Here is an 11415-nt window from a genome sequence, read left to right as displayed (position 1 = left end):
GGCTCTAGAGTGCGGACTCAGTAGTTGTGGTGCACGGGCTTAGCTGCTCCACGGCATGTGGAATCTTCCTGGACCAGGGCTCGAACCCGTGTCCCCTGCATTGGCAGGCGGATTCCTAACCACTGCACCACCAGGAAAGTTTCTGTTTTTAATGTATTTATTTTTGACTAATACATAAAAAATAAACAAATAAAATAAATAAATCTATTAAAAGAAAAGAAAAAAAAGTCTGTTTCTAAAAAAAAAATGTCACCTCTTATACCCTGGAAGGCAGACCACCTCCAGCGTGGTAGAGACAAAAAGCCCTTAGATGATATATGAGCCAGGGCTTGAACACACAATTTGGCCTCCTCAGTGGAGGGAACAGTCTTGGCAAAGGCACAATACACATGTGGTATACATTTTTGGTGTATTAGTCATGTTTCTCCCAACTAGACTATAAATTTACTTAGGGTAGGAACCATGATTTATAGTTCCTTAAGATCATAAGTTCTGGAATCAAAATATGCTCAAATCCTGGCTCTCCTACTTGCCAGCTGTATGACATTGGGCAAATGGCTAACTCCTCTGTGCCTTAGTTCCTAATATTTAAGACGGACATAGTAAAAGTACCCATCTCATAGGAGTGGCTATAAGGCTAAATAAGGCAGCTCATGTACAATGTTCAGCAGATGGCTGGCACATTGTAAGAACTCAATAAACATTAGCTATTCCTATTACCCTCCACATTGCTCAGCATATCAGTGAACACTGAGTAGATGCCTAAAAATTAATTGTTGCTGATCTATTAGGTTACATATAAATTTCTTTTAGATGCCTAAAAGAATCAGAAACTCTTGTATTAAGACAAAAAGGGTGTATTTGTACAGACACTAATTATTTTTAAACATTTATCTGGAAAATTTTACTTCCCCATTTTTGAGGAGCATCTCACCATTGCCCCCATATATGCTCTCACCTGGGTCCTGGAGACCAGGTGAGGAAAGCAAGAGGATTATCTCCCTCACTTCATAAGGAAATAGGGAATGAGCATTAGATGACAAGATAAAACTCAGATGCTTGGAGTATTCTGGGTGCCAAGTATCAGCCACCTGCTAAGAATTCATACTAAAGAGTCCATATTTGTGTAGTTTTTTTGTTTTTGATTGTGTGTACCTCAAAGAAATAAACATAAATTACTGTATTGGCCTGTTGGTAGTTGAGGGGACAGTATGTCTAGTAGAGTACAGACAATAATAAAGGTGAGAAGAAGGTAATGAAAGACCCAAGGCTGAGCTCTAGACACACACTATTATTATATTTTATATTATACCAATTACCATGCATGCCCCTCCCCCCAATATTCTACAAGCTAAATGGCTTCAATCAGCTTATCTGGAAGAGCCAACACCTTAAGTCCCATGTCGTCCCTGGACTGCATCCTGGTAAAATCCTTGGGACTCAGGTGGCTACAGAGAAAAAAATTATTGTTGGAGGGGGAGGGGATATGAGACTGCAGCAGATGATACTACCTAGACAGTTGTGGGATGTGTGTGTGATCCATACCATTAAAAAAGATCATAGAATGTGAATTGTTTTGTAAAAAAATTCTTTGGGGCTATTCCTCTTCTTTTACACTTAAGTGTCACATTTTCCAAATGAAAGATTAAAAAAATAAGAGCTGGTTGAAAATCAGAATTGATTTATTTATTTTAGGATGTGATGATACAAGACAAGGCTAGAAGGCAATTGCACTGAATCACAATCCCATCTGCTGACTGTTCCCTTTGTCCAAAACTTCTGATGGCTGAGGGGCCAGAGCTGTCAGGCAAGGTGGGAATCAAATGCAGATGTGATGGGAGGTCAGGATGCCAGGAGAAGAGTGAGCACACCTGGCTTTCAGCTCAGTTCTGCCACCACTTGGCTCTGCCTCTTTGGACAGGTCACTCCACTTTTCGTCATCAGTAAGATGACCAGTGAGGGACAGGAAAATCATCGCTAAAACTCTTTCCAGCCCTGACATTTTATGATTCTGTTGAGTCTGAGAAAATCTATGCATTATCCTGCATTGTAAATTACTATTTACCTAAAAAGTTGATCTTTCTCTCTCCCCTCCTCCTCCCTCTCCCTTCTCCCCCAAACCTCCCAGCATGCACACACTGTCCCTTTCCCCCTCTGACTTTCACTTCAGAATCTGAAAAATATTCCCAAACCTAAAATTATTGGTTACAACAATGTTTTCCCCTGGATGTGTCTACGAGGCATTTGCTGAAAGCTTGAATTTAAATTTGTAGTTTCAAAGGAGCAGGAAGGATGATGATACTGAATGCTTGGCCATGTAGAGCTGTCTCAAGGCAGTTTCCCTACACAAGCCGAACAGTAGTTCCATATAAAGCCTATGATTATATTCCTTCTCTATTTCCCTTCAAATGGTTCCTTAGAATTAGGATTGCTCTAAAGTCTCCATAATTATTTTAAATGACTGGGTCTTCCAATACTGTTCTCTAATATAATTTCTGGGTAGGCAGTCAGCATAAAAAAGGACTAGGTCAGCTCTCTCTGTCAGTGCTTGGCAGCACAGCTCCTCTGGGATGTGTCTCCTGGCATCCACCCAGCCTAGCTATCAACAATAAAAGCTTCTGTTTGTGCTTCCAGTAAGTCATAAATAAATCTCCTCAATCCCACCTGTTTTCTGAGAAGAGCTTCAACAGTGTCCTTTACCTTGGGTTAAAAAAAAAGAGACATGATTGTTGCTTTAGGAAAATAGGTTTTAAATGTCCACTAAGCAATTGTTGCTTTTCATTGTTCCCTACTCCCAACATTTAGATGTGTAATTTGAGTTGCAGTCCCTCTGGTTGCCAAGTTTCTGAGACTGGACTGCTTTCCCACTTTATGTTAATTGCCTTTTTGAAGCTGCTCAGCCCTAAGCAATCCTCCTGGGTATGAAAAGTGTTAGTTGTGGAAGAAGGGCTCTTCACCTGAGCAGCAGGGAAGGCATACCCTCCAGTAATGCAACCACACAAGGGGCAGAGGCAGTGACCTACCTGGCTACGGCTTCAGGAACCCTAATTATCATCCTCAAAAGGTGAGAGGTCCAGGACTGTTGGCCTCTGGGGGAATACCAGGCACCCAGGCTGGTACTAAAGGAAGAACAAAATAGGGTTCCTGTTTAGCTAAACAAGAAAACAGGCAAACGCAGTTGCAGCCCAAACAGGTTGGATATCTTAAACACTACTCGTCACAAACCTCCTCTGAAACATTAAGCCTCATATTACTGTTCTGAAGTAAACATTAATCTTATTTTCCGGTAAGATGTAGAATGAGGTCAAGCACATTGTTTCCTACTGCAGTCAACATTAGAATTAAAGAAATCTGAATCTCTTCTCAAAACTACATAAATGAGTCATTTCAGGTGATTCACCATTGAGTTCATATGAGCAACATGTTTCCTGAAGCATTAAAAATGGAAGCAGGGATTTTTTTCCCCTCTGTCACATTCCATTGGCCATGAAACAAACCCAGAAGGACCAGAAGTGAATGTTACCGAAGAAAGTCTCCTATCTGTACTTTGGTCCTTATGAAGGGACATAGATTTCTGTGCTTGTGCATACTTCCTTCTCTTGTTATTATCCTTTTTTTTTTTTTCTTTCCCCCGCGCTGTGTGACATGCGGGATTTTAGTTCCCCAGTTCCCGGACCAGGGATTGAACCTGCGCCCTCAGCAGTGAAAGCACAGGGTCTTAATCGCTGGACTGCCAGGGAAGTCCTCCATACTTCCCTCACTTGTAATGCCAAACTCTGCAAGAGAACTTTGCACATGTTCCCACAATTCAGATATGTCCAAGTTTCCCTTTTTATAAAAACACCAGGGGATTAGGCCCCACCCTAATGACCTCACCTTAACTCGATTACCTCCTTAGAGACTCTATCTCTAAATAAGATCACCTTCTGAGGTACTGGAGGTTAGAACTTCAACATATGAATTTTAGGGGGGGATACAGTTCAACCCATTAGACTGTCACAAGTAGGATTCCCAGGGAAGCAGACTCTGAGACGGAATTTAGCACGCACAGTGTTTTTTCTGTTTTTCAATTTTAAATTTATTTTATTGAAGTATAGTTGATTTATAATGTTGTGTTAGTTTCTGCTGTACAGCAAAGTGATTCAGTTATACACACACACACACACACACACACACACACATTCTTTTTCATATTCTTTTCCATTACGCTTTATTACAGGATATTGAATATAGTTCCCTGTACTATATACAGTAGGACCTTGTTTATCCATTCTATATATAATAGTTTGCAACTGCTAACCCCAAACTCCCAGTCCATCCCTCCTCCACTCTTCCTCCCCTTTGACAACCACAAGTCTGTTTTCTATGTCTGTGAGTCTGTTTCTGTTTCATGGATAAGTTCATTTGGGTCGTATTTTAGATTCCACATATAAATGATATCATATCGTATTTGTCTTTCTCTGTCTTACTTCACTTAGTATGATAATCTCTAAGTCCATCCATGTTGCTGCAAACGGCATTATTTCATTCTTTTTTTATGGCTGAGTAGTATTCCATTGTATATACATATACCACATCTTTTTTATCCATTCATCTGTCAACGGACATTTAGGTTGCTTCCATGTCTTGACTATTGTAAATAGTGCATGCACAGTGTTTATTGAGGCTTGTCCTTGGGATCAACATCTGGGGAAGTGGGGGAAAGGAAGCAGGCAGGATTAGACAGAGGGATGTCAAGTTGTCATGCAGGCCCCACAGCTGCCTTAGCCAACCCCACAGAGCTCTCTGGAGCAAGAATGGCCCTTCAGAGTTGTACTAAGTTGGGCTGAGATGGTCAGGGCTTTATACTGCCATATCAGTCAGTCATTGGACCTAGCCACCTCAGGAAGTGGCATGACTTTGGGCGAGGCAGTTCTCTATAGCTGAGGCAGTCTCTGAAGCGGCTGACAGCTGAGGGCATCTGCCAACAGCACACCCAGCAGCTGGGGCAACAAGCCCTCAGTAAAGGGAGATCTGGGCAGTGTATCATAGAGCCCACCACACTGGCTACAAAAATGGAATATGGTGTAGGTCTTCTGCAACTTGCTTTTCAAAAATGTCAATGATTATTTTCAAACAATTCCAAAGTAGAGAGAATAGTATAATTAACTGCTATATACCCATCATCTAGATACTTCAATTATCAAGATTTTGCAACACTTGCTTCATCTATCCCTTTCTCATTTTTGATTTATTACTTTAAAGTTGACTTCATGTCATTTCACCCCTGCATACTTCAATATCCATCTCTAACAAATATGAACATTTTCTTATATAACCTCAATGCCATTTTCATACCTAATAAATTTATAACAATTCCTTGGTCCATTTTTAGATTTCCCTAATTATCTAAAAAAATTCATTTTTATAATCAGCATGTTTCAACTAGAATCCAAATAAGGGGAACACATTATTTTGGTTATGTCTCATTTCTTTTCATCTAAAGCCATTTCTTTTCCCCTTTATCTCCATGCCATTGTCCTGTTGAATAATTAAAAGAATGTGGGCCATTCTTGTTTATTTGCTTCTTAATGGGTCTTTTAACTTGTCCCTCTATCCTCCATGTTTCCTGTAAATCTTAAGCCAGTGCTAATGCTTGCTTAGATCACAGGTAGTGCTGTGTGCTTCATACCGCACCACATCAGAAAGCACACAATTTCTGGTTACTCAACTGTTAGTGACACTAAGACTCATCAGTAGGTTCAGGCTGTGACTATCTGAGCCCTCCATTGTAAAATTCCCCATCAGTCTTTCTTGTAATTGTATCATCCTTTGGTGATCTTTGCCTGAAGCAATGATGTGACAGTGAGTTGCAAGAGTGATTTTCTAATCCTGGACTTTCCCCTACATTTATCAGCTAAAATTATTTTGTAAAGAAGTGCTATTTGGTTGCCTGAAACATAGTTTATATGGAAAAGATAGGATAAAGCTTAATTCTTTACCTTTATATTGCCAATTTTCAGAATATAGCGATGAATGTTTCTCACTTTCTCTCTGTAAAATCTCTTCATGAAATCGTGATTTTAAAAATATGACCAGTGTGTTTCCATCAATTGCAGTAATTGTTCTTTTGAATGCTTATGGTGTCCGATTTTTTACCAAGAAGAGTCTCTTCGTGTTAGCTCCTGTGTCCTTTTGACACAATCCAACTAATTTTTTGAGGACTTACTTGCTTTCTGGAATAACAAGATATCTCAGGCTCATACTGTACATTTTATTCCCCAGATAAGGAATTAGCCATTTCTGCAAAAAGCTCTGCTTCTTTTTAGTAGGAAATTGTATTTTTTTAAAATAAACTTTTTTGTTATGGAATAGTTTTAGATTACAGAAAAAATTGTAGAGATAGTATAAAGAAAAATCTCATATACACCATACAGTTTCCCCTATTATTAGCATCTTACATTAGTATGATATATTTGTTACAATTAATGAACCAATATTGCTGCCTTATTATTAACTGAAGTCCATACATTACTCAGACTTTCTTAGCTTTTATGTAATGTCTCTTTCTGTTCCAGGATCCCATCCATGATACCACATTACATTTAGTCAACATGTCTCCTCAGACTTTTCTTGGCTATGACAGTTTCTCAGACTTTCTTTGTGATGACCTTGACAGTTTTGAGGAGTTATGGTCGGATATTTATAGACTGTGCAACAATTGGGATTTGTCTGATGTTTTTCTCATGATTACCCTGGGACTGTGGGGCTTGAAGAGGAAGACCACAGTGGTAAAATGCAGTTCTCATCACATTGTAACAGAGGTTCATGCTATCAACATGACTTATCACCGATGATGTTAACGTTGATCACTAGGCTGAGGTAATGTTTGTCAGGTTTTTCCACTGTAAAGGTACTCCTCTCCTCCCTCTTCATACTGTACTCTTTGGAAGGAAGTTATTATGCACAACCCACACTTAAGGAGTGGTAAGGTATATTCCATCTCCTTAAGGGAGGAGTATCTACATAAATTCTTTGGAATTCTTCTGCATAGGAATTTTGTCTATTCTCCTTCATTCAATTATCAGATATTGATTTTATATCCTGGGTTTTAATCCAATATTACTTTATTTATTTGTGCTCAGATTGCTCCAGCTTTGGCCATTGGGCTCTTTCGGTCCACTCCTGTGTCCCTTTGACATAACCCCATCATTGTGGGGTTTCTTGAGCACTTTATTACTTTCTGGCGCTACAAGATGCTCCAGGATCATCTTGTATATTTCTTGCCCTAGTCTTTTTTTTTGGCTGTGTTGGGTCTTCGTTGCTGTGCATGGGCTTTCTCTGGTTGCGGCGAGCGGGGGCTACTCTTCCTTGCGGTGCGCAGGCTTCTCATTGCAGAGGCTTCTCTTGTTGCAGCGGAGCATGGGCTCTAGGTGCGTGGGCTTCAGTAGCTGTGGCACACGGCCTTAGCTGCTCTGCGGCATGTGGGATCTTCCTGGACCAGGGCTTGAACCCGTGTCCCCTGCATTGGCAGGCGGATTCTTAACCACTGCACCACCAGGGAAGCCCTACCATCCTAGTCTTACAATCAGCCATTTCTCCATGGAGCTCTGGTTCCTTTTACAAGAGAATGTTATTAGAAATACAAGATAGGTGTGCTTGTTCATATTGGGGTGTGTCATTGCTTCTAGGCACTCTCAGCTGACAGAGAAAGGAAATATATGTATGTATACTAATCTGTATATATACACACATATTTATTAATATTTCTATATGTAACAATTGTATCTATATCAAGCTAAAAATGGGTTCACACTGATGTTTTGAATTCTAATCCATTATCACATGGATCATTTTACTTTTCTCCTCTTGCTTGTCTGTAATCTCCAACTCCAGCACTAAGGAAGAAATCTGGCTCTCACCATTCCCCATCCATTTACCTGATTGTTCAGTTCCAGTATGGATGTATACTGGTTTCGGAATTGTTAACCTGTACCTTTGTGGGAAACAACTTTATTGACTAGAGTATAGTACTTATGTATGACTCCGTTCACTTTTAGTCATACAGGCTCCACTCATTTCCAAAGTTACTTAGATCAGCACCTTTTCTCCCCATGCTTTTCAGAGAGGTTGGCTCATACATTTGTCATACAGCTAGATCCCTTTATCACATTCTATTCTAGGATTCTCTGACCTCCTAAATGTTCTGAAATAGTTTTTCCAACTTACAATCTTGGTGCTAAGGGAGCTCTTTGCTACTAGCATGTAATTATTTCTAGACCTATTCAGTGAGAACCAGGAAATAATTTTTTTCATGGCTATCATCTTTCTTTTTAAAAAAGCTTTATTTAGATATAATCAACCCATTCAATTATATCTAACCCATAAAATTCACCCACTTAAAGTGCACAATTTAATGGTTTTAAGTATATTCACAGAGTTGTGCAACCACTGTCACATCAATTTTAGATTATTTTCATCACCCTGCAAAGAAATTCTGTATTCATTAGAAGTCACTCTCCATTTCCCCTAACTACTTCCCATACCCCCTCTCCCTACCAGTCCCAGGCAACCATCAATCTGCTTTATGTATGTATGGATTTGTCCATTCTGGACATTTTATACAAATGAAATCACACAATATGTGGCTCTTTATGTCCGGTTTCTTTCACTTAGCATAATGTTTTCAAAGTGCATCTATGTTGTAGCATGTATAAGTACTTCATTCCTTTTTATTGTTGAATAATACTCCATGGTAAGGATATACTGCAATTTATTTGTTCATTCATCAGTTGATTAACATTTGGGTTGTTTCCACTTTTTCACTATTTCAAATAATGCTGCTATGAACATTTGTGAACTAGCTTTTGCGTGGCCATTTGTTTTCTTTTCTCTTGGGTATATAGCTAGGAGTGGAACTGCTGGGTTATATGGTAACTCTGTGTTTAACATTTTGAGGAACTGCAAAACTGTTTTCCAAAGTGGCTGCACCATTTTACAATCCCACCAGCAATGTATGAGGTTCCAATTTCTCCACATCCTCAATAGCACTTGTTATTATCTGCATTTTTTATTATAGCCATCCTAATATGTGTGATATGGTATCAGACATTTGTTTTTAATCATAGAATCTTCTAGCAACTATGCTCTTTTCCCAACACATATTCTATGGTAGGAAAGTTTATCAGGTAAATTTCATTTAACGGTTACAGTTTATTGTTGATAAATAACTCTGAATTAGTAGAAAGAGAATGAAATCTAAATTTAGATATACTTAAGCTCAAGACCTAAGTTTCTGCCTTCTTATGTATATAAAATGAAGATAATGAGAATATCTATCTCACAAGGTTGTTGAATGGATTAAATAAGATAAATTGTGAAAGCTCTCTGTAAACTATAAGGCACTACACAAATTCATTATTCCTAGCATTGTGGGATGGTAAAAAAGTAAAAGTTTTTCCTTAATGATGCTCCTTTATAAGATGCTGCACTAGACTTTGAGCTCCTAAAGGAGTAAAACCATGTATTAATCTTTGAGTCCCGGACAGTGTCCAGCACATCTTGAGCCTACCACCTTCTCCTTCACTTAAACTCTCAGGGAACACTCAGACCCATAGATAGGAATCATCTGCTTGCTTTTTCCTCAGTATTCACTTTTCTGTTGTCTTCTCAGATCATTAGAATTTCTGCAGGCAGGGGTTCTTCTGGGTTTCCATCTTGTTTGTTTCAGGTCTTGCCTCCCCTCTTGTTTCACCCATTTGGATTTAGCAATTCAGCTTTAGAATGTAGTAACCTAAGCACTACTTGCCTGGAAACTTGATGGGTCACTGCATCTGGCTATTGCCCCATGACTCCACACCCTATATCTCACCTCCCTGCCCCACCTCGACACTTAGGACATTATGAGTTGGACCATCTGGGGAGGGACACTAGACACTCAAGTCCTATCAGTTACCAAATCCTGAAAAATCTGCTTCTAAATCTCTTACGTTGGATTCTTCCTCTCCATTTTCACTGCCATCAGCCTCATTTAGGTTTCATTACCTCTTAGATCTTTCAGATCATATGTCCATCTTCAAGGGACTTTGCTACTAGACCATAGGGTAACTGGAAAGGAAATAAGAGTACTGGAAATTCTGTTTTAAAATAAGATACCAGGTATTCCCTGGTGGCGCAGTGGTTGAGAGTCCACCTGCCAATGCAGGGGACATGGGTTCGTGCCCTGGTCCGGGAAGATCCCACATGCCGTGGAGCAGCTGGGCACGTGAGCCATGGCCGCTGAGCCTGCGCGTCCGGAGCCTGTGCTCTGCAACAGGAGAGGCCACAACAGTGAGAGGCCCACGTACCACAAAAAATAAATAAATAAATAAATAAATAAAATAAGATACCAGTAGTAAACTGAGACATGGCATGAAGCCACATATACAAAAATCTGGTACAGTGAATTTCAAACAGTAGGTTTACTACTCATTAGTAGGTCAAGAAATCAATTTAGTGAATTGTGGCCAGCATTTAAAAGGTGAAATAGAATAGAATTTTAGGTAGAAAATACCAGATGACATTATGCATAGTAAGAGTATTATTCTGTTTCGGATATATAATATGAATGCAAAATGTATTTTTTACAAGGGGTCGATGGTCAAAGGTTGAAAACACTGAACTAGTGGTATTCTATATATTATGTTAAACCTAAATGTTAATCTTGATCTACATTTAACATAAAAAAAATATACCAGAAGGCCTATAAAGGATTAGAACTTGGACTTCTTGGGTTTGAACTCTGGCTCTAATATATACTTGGTATCTTTCAGAAACTTACTTATAAACATTTTGTGCCTCAATTTTGTCATCTGTAAAATGTGCATATTTGGCACATAGTAATAAATTAAGAAATAAATATTCTCACATCATTTAGCAATAGAAAATTCCATTTTTCTAACAGTTACCATTCTAAGTTGGGTCATAGGCTTCTCACACATAGGCCCATCATCTATAGATTAGGCCTATTATCTATAGATTTCAATAAAGACTCTTTGGGCTATCATCTCAGAATCCAAAAGCTACCTACAGATGCTGTTATGAGAAATTATGCTGTCCCTGCAACCTGCTTTTACTTTCACTCTTAGACATTCCCAGATATACCCAACATTCTGACAAGATGTGTATCGTACCATAGCCTGCCCTATGTCAAATATCGAACATAATTTCTACCAAGTCTTATGCTTGAAGGGTATAAGCTGTATGCCCTCATTTAATACTTGTACTAGTACACATCACTGAGCTGAGGACTTCATTTACACAATACAGGAGAAGTTCAGCAACATTATGCCAGTAACACAAGGATTGACTATGTTTCACTGAAGTTAAACAGCTGATGCATTGCTTTTTGAGAACTCCTCTCTTAGCGGTTCTCTAGTAAATGTTTAACAGCTAGCT

At 39.1% G+C, this 11415-nt stretch overlaps 1 long non-coding RNA gene across 3 annotated transcripts in view; it reads right to left on the bottom strand.

The window, feature by feature from the left end:
• Positions 1-4102: 4102 nt before the first annotated feature.
• The window catches only part of LOC137201872 (uncharacterized), a 23973-nt gene continuing 16660 nt past the window's right edge, over positions 4103-11415 (bottom strand). For all 3 annotated transcript variants that reach the window (XR_010932388.1, XR_010932389.1, XR_010932390.1), the window contains one exon: positions 4103-7596. This is a non-coding gene — a long non-coding RNA (uncharacterized lncRNA). The remainder of the gene's footprint in view (positions 7597-11415) is intronic.

This window comes from Pseudorca crassidens, chromosome 11, assembly GCF_039906515.1.
Source record: "Pseudorca crassidens isolate mPseCra1 chromosome 11, mPseCra1.hap1, whole genome shotgun sequence".
Classification (NCBI taxonomy): Eukaryota; Metazoa; Chordata; class Mammalia; order Artiodactyla; family Delphinidae; genus Pseudorca; species Pseudorca crassidens.
Note: the sequence above shows the minus strand (reverse complement) of the source record. Positions and strands in the feature narration are given on the sequence as shown.